Source organism: Rhinoraja longicauda, chromosome 7, assembly GCF_053455715.1.
Source record: "Rhinoraja longicauda isolate Sanriku21f chromosome 7, sRhiLon1.1, whole genome shotgun sequence".
Classification (NCBI taxonomy): domain Eukaryota; kingdom Metazoa; phylum Chordata; class Chondrichthyes; order Rajiformes; family Arhynchobatidae; genus Rhinoraja; species Rhinoraja longicauda.
The window spans coordinates 26951954-26965201 of NC_135959.1; the positions used below are offsets into that span (position 1 = coordinate 26951954).

The following is a 13248-nucleotide window of genomic DNA, read 5'->3' on the forward strand; positions in this document are numbered from 1 at the left end:
ACAACATCTGAAAAAGTGAAATAAATTGTGTTGTGATAATACAAGTAGCTTCCAATAGCCAAGCGGCCTTCATTATCAGAGACTTCCTGTATCTATTTCAAAGGGTTATTTTCCCCTTTCAAACTCTTGAGTATTGTTCATTGCTCCCTTGCCCCAAATTTCAATCCCATTGTAAGTGACTCAGTTGGAAACATTCTTGCCTTTGGGTCAGATTGTTCCAAATTCAAAGATAGACACAAAGTACTGAAGTAACACAGTGAGCCAGGTAGCATCTCTAGAGAACAAGGATAGTTGAAATTTTGGGTACTTATCCAAAACGTCCAGTCCGAAGAAGGATCTTGACCCGAACCGTCACCCATCCTTTTTCTCCTGAGATGCAGCCTGACCTGCTGAGTTACCCCTGCATCTTTCTTTGGTATGAAACAACATCTGCAATTTGTTTGTTCCAAGTTCAAGCTCAGCTTTAAAAATTCACCCATTCTTTCTCTCCTGAGATGCTGCCTGACCTGCTGAGTTACTCCAGCATTTTGTGAATAAATACCTGACATTGATGATTCCTTCCCATACATTAAACCAAGGTGGATATTGTAAAAGCACAATTTGATAGTGGAGAGTGCAGTGCCCTCTGTTGATGCTTTTGATAGTGGAGAGGGAACAGTGCCTTCTGTAGATGCTTTTGATAGTGGAGGGAGCAGTGCCACCACAGAGTCCACCATTCTCTGCAGTCTCTTGCATTCCTGTTTATTGGAATTGCGCTACCAAGCCATGATGCAACTAGTCAGCATACTCTCCACTGTGCATCTGTAAAAGTTTGTTAGAGCATTCGGTGCCATGCTGGATCTCTTTAATCTTCTAAGAGAGTAGAGGTGCTGACATGCCTTCTTGGTGATTACCTCTGTGTGGTGGGCGGGCCGTCCATGACGTTAATGCCAAAGAATACAAATCTGCTAACTCTCTCCATCACCGACACAATCAAAACTAGCTTGTGGTTTCCTGACATTTCCCTTCTGAAGTCAATCGTTAGCTAACTATATGATGATCACAGTTTGGATGTTCTGTCACATATCGCAATTTCAGCAGAAAAGGAGTAAAGGGAGTTGATAAAGTTCTATTCGGGAATTTATCCATGCCTGATTGTGCTTAGCGTACAATATAATTATTGCCAGAAAATGATCTCTGTAATCGGGTTCCATTAACGTAAATAGAGCCAAACCAGAGATAGAGTGAAGTGTGTGGCCTCCAGTATACTGCATAATCAGCATTCATTTATCGACCCCAAATGCTCCACGACCCAGAACTTTCCATTCCAAAAGCTTTCCACCCTCTAAAAGAAAAAAAAAGCCAAAAATATAAATGATTAGCCCAATATTATTAAATACAGGCCATCCCCAAGTTACAAACACTCAATTTATGGACATGTCTACATTATATAGCCAATTATCCTGCAAACCTGTAGTATAAGACAATAACTGCAGATGCTGGTACAAATCTGGGCGGCACGGTAGCGCAGCGGTAGAGTTGCTGCTTTACAGCGAATGCAGCGCCGGAGACTCAGGTTCGATCCCGACTACGGGTGCTGCACTGTAAGGAGTTTGTACGTCCTCCCCGTGACCTGCGTGGGTTTTCTCCGAGATCTTCGGTTTCCTCCCACACTCCAAAGACGCACAGGTATGTAGGTTAATTGACTGCGTAAATGTAAAAAATTGTCCCTAGTGGGTGTAGGATAGTGTTAATGTGCGGGGATCGCTGGGCGGCGCGGACTTGGTGGGCCGAAAAGGCCTGTCTCCGCGCTGTATATATATGATATATGATAAATCGAAGGTATTTATTCACAAAATACTGGAGTAACTCAGCAGGTCAGGCAGCATCTCAGGAGAGAAGGAATGGGTGACGTTTCGGGTCGAGACCCTTCTTCAGACTGATGTTAGGGGGGGGCAGGACAAAGGAAGGATATAGGTGGAGACAGGAAGATAGAGGGAGATCTGGGAAAGGGGGAGGGGAAGAGCGGGACAGAGGAACTATCTAAAGTTGGAGAAGTCGATGTTCATGCCCAGGCGAAATATGAGGTGCTGTTCCTCCAATTTCCGGTGGGCCTCACTATGGCACTGGAGGAAGCCCATGACAGAAAGGTCAGACTAGGAATGGGAGGGGGAGTTGAAGTGCTCGGCCACCGGGAAACCAGTTTGGCCAATGCGGACCGAGCACAGGTGTTGAGCGAAATGATCGCCGAGCCTGCGCTTGGTTTCGCCGATGTAAATAAGATGACATCTGGAGCAGCGGATGTCTTTGCAAACCTGTATGTCTTTGGAATGTGGGAGGAAACCGGAGCACAAGGAGAAAACCCACGCGGTTACAGGGAGAACATGCAAACCCCGCACAGACAGCAGCTGTAGTCAGGATCTCTGGCACGGTAAAGCTTCAACTCTACCACTGCACCACAGTGCTGCCCTGGTAACCTACGCCACCCTATGCTCTGAGCAACATTCTGAAGAATCTAAATCTCACACAATATTAAGTGGATTTCCTGCCAAACAAGTCTGACCTCCTGTGGAACACTCTGCTACAGAGTAAAATCATAATATGAAAATAAGGGCCTTTTGCCCATTATTTGACATGCATTAATGTATGATTCACCAGTGCCCAACTGTGCAGGATGCAATGGCTTACCAGTTGGGCTGTGAGGTACAGCAGGCACATTCAATGCATTTTTCATCCCCATTGAGTAACTGCAGTCTTGTGGTTATTTATTTATTACTTCACTTGCTCTGGAGGGCAGGCGAATACTCATATCTTTCTGTTCATAAGCAAGTGCCACCTTCATGGTGCTTTGTCACAGTAGTGCACTGTGTTGGAACAGAGTCCTGAAGTGACCAGATGTAACAGGGAGACTTCCTCCAACTCCCATCCAGTGTAGCAAGCATGCTGAGTATCCCTGTCCAGTGGCTGTGCTTCCAACAGCGTTATCACTCCACACCCCAGAGAGGCACTGTGGCCCAATGGTAGTGTTGTTGGCTACCAGCGCCAGAGACCCGGGTTACAGACACCAACACGGGAAGGTGACAATCCATGTAACTTAAGTCTACGAGGTGGGCAGAAAGAAAAGAAAACCACTTCTAGAAGGAAATACAAGATAGAAGATACATGGTGTCAGAGGTTATGGGGAGAAGGCAGGAGAATGGGGTTAGGAGGGAGAGACAGATCAGCCATGATAGAGTGGCAGAGTAGGCGATGGGCCAAATGGCCCAATTCTACTCCTATCACTGATGATCTTTTATGAATATATTTTTAAGTAATTCAGTTTAGTTTAGATATGCAGCGCGGAAACAGGCCCTTCTGCCCACGGAGTCATCGCCAACCAGCGATCCCCGCACACTAACACCATCTTAAACTCACTTGGGAGAATTTACCATTTTACCAAGCCAATTAGCCTACAAACCCGTACGTCTTTGGAGTGTGGGAGGAAAACGAAGCTCCAGGAGAAAACCCACGCCAGTCATGGGGAGAACAAACAAATTCCGTACAGACAGCATCCATAGTCAGGATTGAGCCCGAGTCTCTGGTTTTATCAGGCAGCAACTTCCACTGCTGCGCCATGATGATTGGGGCACACAGCTGTGCCACAGTTCAAAATGTGCTGTTAAATGACACGTGCTTCGCCCAGTCACCAAATATTCCAGAAAGCCAACTCTTGGACCTCGTACCACTCCTGACCTATTATTCAGTGGAGATCATCTTATATTTTGAGAAATAGAACTGATCAACTTACAGCCAGCTTTTGTTCTCATAGCTTATGCTCTCATTCAAAGGTAAATTATTGACTATAGCCCAGGCCAATCCTGTGATAACTGATCCATGTGTGTGGAGCATACATTGCACTGTTATTTTGTAAAGCTTGCAACAGTAGAACCCTGTTTTAAGTCTTGGAGAGGGATCATATTGTGCAAATAATTCAGCCACTTAAAAAGCCATTGATATACTGCAAATCCTTTAATACCTATGGATATATTTGAAAAGGTTCGCAGAATGTCCTTCAGTTCAGATTTCTGTGCAATTAATAGAAGATTTAGGAAGTTTGCCCACAGGTGTTTGGAATTAATCTAGCTTCAAAGAACTCTTGGTGATCTGGTGCGTAGATCAGAGAGAACATTACATATCTGGGTTATGACCCGTAAAAGTGGAGACACAAAAGAATGCAGATGCTGGAATCTGGAGCAAAAAAAAAAAGTTGCTGAGAGATTGACACAAAATGCTATAGTAACCCAGCGGGTCAGGTAGGATATCTGGGGAAAATGTATAGGTGACCTATCGGGTCGTGTCCCTTCTTCGGACAGAACAGCCTGAAAAAGAGTGCCTATCCAAAATGGCCCCTATCCATCTTCTCCAGAAACCCTGCCTGACCCACTGAGTTGCTCCAGCACTTTGTGTCTATCTTTGGTATAAACCAGCATCTGCAGTTCATTTTTATTACAAGCTGCCAGGAGTGCTCAGTGGATCTGGCAGCTTTTTGGAAGAAAATAAACGGTTGACTATAGGGGTCAAGATCATTCCTCTGGAAAGAAAGTGCAGAGGGGAGAAGGCCAGTACTCAAGTGAGGGGGGATGGAGTTTTTGAGATAACCTCCAACAATCACCACCCTCCTCCCCTTTCTTCCCCACATCCACCCTTTCTCCCACCCCTGTGTCCCACCTGAACTCCCACCCATTTCTCCCCAACCCCTACATTCCTTCCTCTGTCTTCACAATTCAATCCTCTCTTACACCTTCTGCTTTTATTTCTGGCCTTTGTTCCAACCATCTGTCTAGCTTTCATACTCCCCCACCACCAACACCACCCACCACCCCCCTCCCCTCCACCCCCCTCCCCTCCACAACCCCTATCTCCACAACCCCTATCTCCACAACCCCCATCACCACTCCCCCCCACCCCCCATCCCCCCACACACACAACCAATGTGAAGTAGGGTCCCAAACCAAAATGTCATCTCATGTTCTCCAGACATGCTGTCTGACCCACTCAGTTACTCCAGCACTTGATGTCCTTTCGTGTAAACCAGCATCTGCAGATCCTTGCTTTAACACAATTCAGGATCTCTGCATGCATTCGAAGCCCAGCAAATGCATTCATGGTGACTGAGTGTGGCCATTTTGTGTGCCATACTTTAGGCTGTAGTGAAACTACAGATCAGATAGTCCAAGAGACTCCAATGGCATGGTTTAGTGTAAAGGGGATCTTGCCAAGCCTTTTAAAGATTAATAACAACCCACTGACAATAAACTGGTTCAAATGCAAAACCACTAAAAACCACTGAATGCAAAACCACTAAATTCCATTAAAAGGAATTGCTTTGTGTCAGTTTGCAGATACCAGCCTTCCTGTTAGAACATGTTCTCTGGTGTGTCCTGGCCTGGCAGCCCCATTCACAAAAGGTGCAGCAACCCAAGAAGCTGAGCAGCCAGGCTTTGCCGGAGATGAGCACGAGTTAGGAATCAGTTCTGCTGGGCTGAAGCATCTGACATAGGTCAGCAACCGCTGGCACAGATCGCTGTTGCACACGGCAGATCTGGCAACATTGACGCCTATTCTTTACAGCAGTGCTGGAGGTCAGAGTCTGAAGGGAATCTCCCAGCCCTTGTGTTGTGGACAGTCATTGCTATTAGTAACCCAAAAAGCACTGATGACTGCAATGTAATGTGGGGATTCTGTTTATAGTGAGACCCAGGAAGCTACAGTGTCATTGCTAATATAGGTCTTAACTCCCACCTTATTTTGTATAATAAACCGCCCTTCGGTTTAATTTTAGTATAGTTTAGAGACACAAAAGCCCTACGGCCCACCGAGTCCGCGCCGAACAGCGATCCCCGTATATTAACACTATCCTACACACTAGGGGCAATTTACTATTTCAACCAAGGCCAATTAACATACAAACCTGTACATCTTTGGAGTGTGGGAGGAAACCGGAGATCCTAGAGAAAACCCACACAGGTCACGGGGAGAACGTACAAACTCACTACGGACAGGAGGAGGCCATTCGGCCCTTCGAGCCAGCACCGCCATTCAATGTGATCATGGCTGATCATTCTCAATCAGTACCCCGTTCCTGCCTTCTCCCCATACCCCCTGACTCCGCTATCCTTAAGAGCTCTATTCAGCTCTTTCTTGGAGATGTAAGAGATGGTGATGTAAGATGGAGATGCAAGAGACCGCAGATCCTGGAACTTTGAGTAAAATGCAAACTGCTGGGAGAGCACAGCGGGTCAGGCAACATCCGCGGAGAGAAATGGGCTGACAACATTCTGGGTTGGGAGTCTTCTTCGGGCTCAAGATGGGTTCTGACCCAAAATGTTATCCATCCTTTTTCATCCACAGATGCTGTCTGATCCATTGAGTGTCTTCAGCAGTTTTCTTTTCAGACTCAGAGTACATAATGGATTGCATTTATCCACCAATGGATAAGAGAGATCTGGGACTGATCCAACTCTTCATTCATTCAATGTTGAGCCTCACTAAATTTGTTGAATTCGTTCCATGTGGTTGAAAAGCTCAGCTGGAAATGTACCCAAAATGTTGGTTTCATTTAATAGGGCGGCACAGTGGTGAAGCGGTAGAGTTGCTGCCTCACCGAAACCAGAGACCCCGATTCAATCCCGACTATGGATGCTGTCTGTACGGAGTTTGGATTTTCTCCCTGTGACCGCGTGGGTTTTCTCTGGGTGCTCTGGCTTCCTCCCACACTCCAAAGACGTGCAGGTTCGTAGGCGTATTGGCTTCTGTAAATTGTCCCCAGTGTGTAGGATAGAACTAGTGCAAGGTTGATTGCTGCTTGGCACAGACTCAGTGGGCTGAAGGACCTGTTTCCGTGCTGTATCTGTATCTCTACACTAGTGTACAGATGATTGCTGGTCGTCGCACTGAGTTGGCTGAAGGGCCCGTTTCCATGCTATATACCCCCAAACTAAACATTCTAGTCACCAGGCCCAGATCGCAGTGTCGAGGAAAGTGATGAGGCAACTCCCAAAGTTAATCAAAACGGACTGATCAAGAAAACATTCCGTTTTTTAGCCTTCAAACGATGTAGATGAACGGGATGATGTCGAGAGACAGCTCAGCGATTATAATGTATAATTTCATGTGACATGAAAACCAGAGCACAGAAAAATAGGACAAATTGATAAAAGACAAGTAGAGAATTGATTTCAGGTTGCACTGCCTCACATAGAGAGAGATTAATGACAGGGATGATATTCACACAAGGCATTGGAGCCACAGATTCCATTCATTCTAGGCAGGCAGCTGGATGATTTGATGGGCAAATTCTGCATTTCTATTAGAAAGGTGTGCTAAATGAATTTGCTTCCATTGTACTTTATAAGAACTGCAAGGTGATTATCTTAATAAGATTCCATTCTAGTGAAATTAACTAAATTACTTCTAGGACCAGAAAGCTAGGCGAAAGCTTAAATTAATAGGGAAATATAAAAGGTGCTTAAATTAATAGCGCCTCTCACGACTCCAGGGCACCCCAAAGCACTTTACAGCTCATTGTCTCAGTTTGAAAATAACAGCACGGAAGCAGAAACAACAAAAATCACTGGAACAAACAAGATAACTCATTCCAAGGTTGATCATGAAGGGCTTTTTTTTGCATTCTATTGCATCCGAAACTAACCTTGTGTGTTCAGTTTTGCATGGTAGACTGCATTTAATCTTTCTCCACTGTGACTGTTGCACGCATCTTTACCAAATGGAAATCTATCCAATCATCGATTTTCTTTCTCTTCATTTTTGTCCACTCCACCCTAGGACCCGGCTCCTCTTTTTTCCCCACACACTAGAGCACCATAGCTAGGTAATTCTGAGAGTTCACAAGCACATCAATGTGTGAAAAGACCAGTCATGTTGTCGTTTAATGAATCACCATGATTCACTGGAGAAGCCGATTGTTGGGATCCAATAGTAGTGAAATTAGCTGGTGGTTTGGGATGTTACGGACACATCCTCACATTCACTAAGGACTCCATAGAGTGGTATTTCATAATTTAGACCTTTAATCATAAGCATCTTTTACTGTAGGTCTTTTCTGAATTTGGAACACTTCACACATAGATTAAGTACTTCTAATATATTTTATCGACAAGTTTTTTTAAAAACTGGAGCTAAAAAGCTGTAGTCAAGGTAGCTTTGGGCCTTAGTGCGCTTGTAGTAGTAGATATCAGCAGATAGACAGAGAGACGAAGTGAGGGGAGAGAGATGTCAAAGATTGTACAAGTGAATTTGAGGGCCAGATTGAAGTTAGTATTAAAGTTGATGAAATCAATGTGTTCTGCACGAGTGCAGGAGGTGGCCCCATTTTGTAACCAACTTGACTTTACAGAAGTATTTCCTTGTAAAATTGGTATACACTAGTCTGATTCCTAGCACAGTAGGAATATCTTTAAGGGCTTTTAAGACATCCTCTGTGCTTTGGATTCCAATGAGAACCAACTTTTAAAATTAATTTAAAAACTTGGATACAGTAGCAATTAAGTGATGATCACTGCAGTGATTCATTTGAATGATATATGTGGGCAATGTTCACTGGGTAACCTGAATTCAACACTTCTGAAAAATCACAACCAAAGATGTTTCTTAGTAGTATCCATAGTTTGAATGTATCCACAATTTGTATGCTCTGCATCATAATTCACATTGAAATGAGCCATGGACTTCCTGACTCGGACTCCATTGTTTGGGTGGATACAAGAAATAAAGGCCACCAGCATAATCAAGGACAAGTCTCACCCCAGTCACTCCCTCTCCCATCAGGCAAGAGGCACAAAAATGTGAAAAAGCATACCTCCAGATTCAGGGACAGTTTTTTCCCGGCTGTTATCAGGCAACTGAACCATTCTATCAATGACCAGAGAGCGGCCCTGAGCTACTATCTACTTCATTGGAGACCCTCAGACTAAGACTTTATCTTGCACTAAAGGTTATTCCCTTTATCTTGTATCTGTACACGATGGAGGGCTTGATTGTAATCATGTATTGTTTTTCCGCTGACTGATTAGCACACAACAAAAGCTTTCCATTGTACCTCAGTACACGTGACAATAAACTAAACTTCACACTTTTTAAATTAATGAAATAGCTATTCTGTGATTTAAGACATGGGTTGCATTTTCAGAAGACATTTTGTTCAGCAAAGTTTTGTAACACCAGACAAAATAAATTGTAACTATTTTGGAACACTATAGAGTGTTACAGTGGCATATTATTTGTTGCAGCTAAAAAAAAAAAAAGCTTTGTAAATCAAATCCATTATTTGAAAGTTCCAACGACAATAAAACAAAAAAGAACATAAATTCAGCATTCATAACTCAAGGAACTGGCATATATATTTACATTTAAGCACAGCATTATAGAAATAACAATTGGGACAAGGAGGTACTTAAAATCACCCCCAATAAAGATTGCCAAAGATCAGTACTGATAATCCCAATAATCAGTACTGTGCTTCAAATACAGCTCAGTCCCAGACGAATTATGGTAGCACTAGACATTATCTGGGTTGAAATTCCACAGGTCTTTAAACTGGCAGCTGACTTTGGCTGAACTGTGTGAGGAAAGCTAGGAACTGCAACTCATTGGAAGTTACAAGCCAGTGAATTAGAATCTGTTGGAAAGAGCTCCTAATTCACAGAATTGTGCGGGGATCACTGGGCGGTGCGGACTTGGTGGGCCGAAAAGGCCTGTTTCCGCGCTGTATATATATGATATGATATGATATATGAAAGCGGGGTTGACGTTAATTGGTTAACAGTCTTGAAGATTATTTCCATTGGAAAATAAATAGCGTGACATTGTTCAAAACGTACTGGTTTAACCTACAAACCTGTACATCTTTGGAATATGCAAGGTAACCGCAGCACCGAGAGAAAACCCCCGCGGTCACAGGGAAAACGTGCAAACTCTGTGCAGGTAGTCAGGATCCAACCCAGGTCTCTGGTGGTGTAAGGCAGCAAGTCTACGCTGCGCCACTATTCTGTTTGCTATTTTCTATTTATTTGCTCGTTTTGCTATTTGTTCCATTTGTTATTTTCTATTTGCTGTTTATTAATCCCTGAAGGTTGCATCTAGCCCTTAGCCTAGCTTATTGAAAAACCACAGAGCTTCAGATGAGGGGAGTGCAGTGTTTCAAGATGGTGCTTCAGCAGCACCTTCAGAAGTGCAACAAGGTATGAGCAATAAGATGGACACAAAATGCTGGAGTAACTCAGTGGGTCAAGCAGCATTTCTGGAGAAAAGGAATAGGTGACGTTTCAGATTAAGACCCTTCTTTAGACTGAGTCAGGGGAGAGGGAAACTAGGGATATGAAAAGGTTCAAAGAACAAATGAATAAAAGATAAGCTGAAGTAAACTCAGTCCGAAGAAGGGTCTGGACCCAAAACGTCATCTATTCCTTTTCTCCAGAGATGCTGGGTTACTCCAGCATTTTAGACAATAAACAATAGGTGCCTTCGAGCCAGCACCGCCATTCACCGTGATAATGGCTGAACATGCACAATCAGTACCCCGTTCCTGCCTTCTCCCCATATCCCTTGACTCGCATAGTATGTGAAAATATGTTATTATTGTTATCATAGTGATTTTGTGTCTATCATCGGTGTAAATCAGCATCTGCAGTTCCTTCCTACATACAAGGTATGAACAATAAATGTGCAGCAGATTTCCCCCCCACCCCCCAAAAAAAATTAAAATCTATTCAGAGCAGAAGGGCAGTTTTCAAGCATTTCTCCAAAATCAGCTGAAAGTGAAAAGGGAGGAGGAGTTTCCTACAGCCCAAATGTCACTGCAGTGCAGTCAATGTCAAACCTGTGTCAAAATTACAATGGACTTGCAGATCATGAACCTGAAGGATCCGGAGGAGGTGGTTCTTCAATAATCTAGGCAAGGACTAGATACAATTTTCAGGTATTAATAAACACCCGCACAGGAAATTTACCCCGAGCTAAACTTCACAAACCAAATTGTTATGTTTAATAGGTTGCAGTTCCATTTTAACTAGTGATCAAAATTTAACAACAGCTTTTGAAAGCAAATTTCAAAAAATATATCAACACAAGGCAGTTTTCCAAGTCTAGATTGTTTATTTGGCAAGTTGTTTTGCATAGTTTTAAATCTACATCCGCAGCACTGTCAAAACCCAGATACAGTCTAAATATGGACATGGAAACATTTTAATTGTGGAGCTCCTCTGCCCTGTTAAGCTTCAAAGCTCATGACAGGAATATGATTTCTGCTCTAACATTAATTCTGGTCCTTGCATAGCTCATTGGTCTGAAGCAAGAGTGTTGGTAAGTGCAAAGGCTGGCTGGGAATGATCGACTGGGGATTAGGTGGCCGAAGCAGACTTTTAACCCATTGCCTATATGCAAAATGTCGTAATGGGGAATCCAATAGAGCTGTGAATGAACAGGCTGCTTCAAAGTAATTCTTAAAGCTGTGACCTTTTTTTGCTGTATGATGTCAAGATATTGAATTTTTAAAAAAACTCTGATCTGTTAACAAGCTCTAGGGATGAATTTACGTCATTGGAAGTGAATGCCCATAGTACTATACAGTACTTGGTCAATAGACAATAGGTGCAGGAGTAGGCCATTCGGCCCTTCGAGCCAGCACCGCCATTCAATGTGATCATGGCTGATCATTCTCAATCAGTACCCCGTTCCTGCCTTCTCCCCATATCCCCTGACTCCGCTATCCTTAAGAGCTCTATCTAGCTCTCTCTTGAATGCATCTAGCTCTCTGCTTGAATGCTTCAGCCAAATACTCTCCAAACTGCTCCTCCTCGCCACCCCAACCTGCCCCGTAACCGTGGAACTCTATCACCGTAATTATTTATCCAAATCCCTTTGAAAGCTACTGGTGAATCTTCTCCGAAGATAGACACAAAGTGCTGGAGTAACTTAGCGGATCAGGCAGCATCTCTGGAGAAAAAGGATAGGTAACGTCATCCATTCTATTTCTCCAGAGATGCTGCCTGACCGGCTGATTTACTCCAGCACTTTGTGTCTATCTTCGGTGTAAACCAACATCTGCAGTTCCTTCCTACAATCCTACAGATTGAATCTTCTCCCATCTTTTCAGGACTTTTTCTATTCTAAGAGACTGGCTCTTCTCTCAGATTATTTTGCCAGTTACCATAAATCCTTACCTTCTTGGCCAAAAATCCCATCTTTCACAAACTAGTAAATAGTTTCTTTGCCTTATTCAGATGCCTCAGAATTTTAACAACAATTTAATTTCCCCAGCTTTTCTAGGAGCATATATTGTTAATTTTAATATCCAGTAGCAATTGGAGCAAATCAAAGAATATAATTTACTTAAGTTTAGAGATGCAGCGTGGAAACAGGCCCTTCGGCCTTCAGAGTCCACGCCGACTAGTGATCCCCATACACTAATACTATCCTGCACACTGGTGACAGTTTACAATTTTTTACCGAAGCCAAATTAACCTGTATGTCTTTGGAGTCTGGGAGGAAACCGGAGCACCTGGGGAAAACCCACGCGGTCACAGAGAAAACATACGGACAGCACCCGTCATTAGGACCGGACCTGGGTCTCTGGCACTGTCAGGCAGCAGTTCTAACGCAGTGCCACCATGCTGCCCAGGTTCAGAATAAATCAGGCATATACCATGTCACACAGCAAGTGATTTTACAAACTCTTCCCTTGACCTGTGGATATATCAGAAAACTATATTTATGTGATTGTCAGTTATTTTTAACCAATAACTATGTGACCGGGTGCAACTACAACTTCCAGGCGACGAGAGTCCATGTTGGGACTGGAGTTCATCTGGAAAATTGCACCCAAAACATTGTTTTGGCAGGACTGACACATGATGAAAGAATGGGTCGACTGGGCCTGTATTCACTAGAATTTAGAAGGATGAGAGGGGATCTTATAGAAACATAAAATTCTTAAAGGATTGGACAGGCTAGATGCAGGAAAAATGTTCCCGATATTGGGGGAGTCCAGAACCACGGGTCACAGTTTAAGAATAAGGGATCGGCCATTTAGGATTGAGATCAGTTTAAATTCCATTTGGAATATTTTGGAGGGCTAAGAACCAAGGTAAAACGTTTTCTCCCAGAGAGTTGTGAATCTGTGGAATTCCCTGCCACAGAAGGCAGTGGAGGCCAATTCACTGGATGTTTTCAAGAGAGAGTTAGATTTAGCTCTGAGGGCCAAAGGAATTTGGG

General features: G+C 43.6%; 1 protein-coding gene across 11 annotated transcripts in view; it reads right to left on the minus strand.

The window, feature by feature from the left end:
• The window catches only part of LOC144595154 (Krueppel-like factor 12), a 229059-nt gene that overhangs the window by 184937 nt on the left and 30874 nt on the right, over window positions 1–13248 (minus strand). Inside the window, exon 1 of one of the 11 annotated variants that reach the window (XM_078402286.1) lies at window positions 542–563. The exons of the other annotated variants lie outside the window; for them this stretch is intronic. The gene's annotated coding sequence lies outside the window, so the exon portion shown is untranslated. Of the gene's footprint in view, window positions 1–541; window positions 564–13248 lie in introns of those variants that run through there. 11 annotated transcript variants of the gene reach the window in all.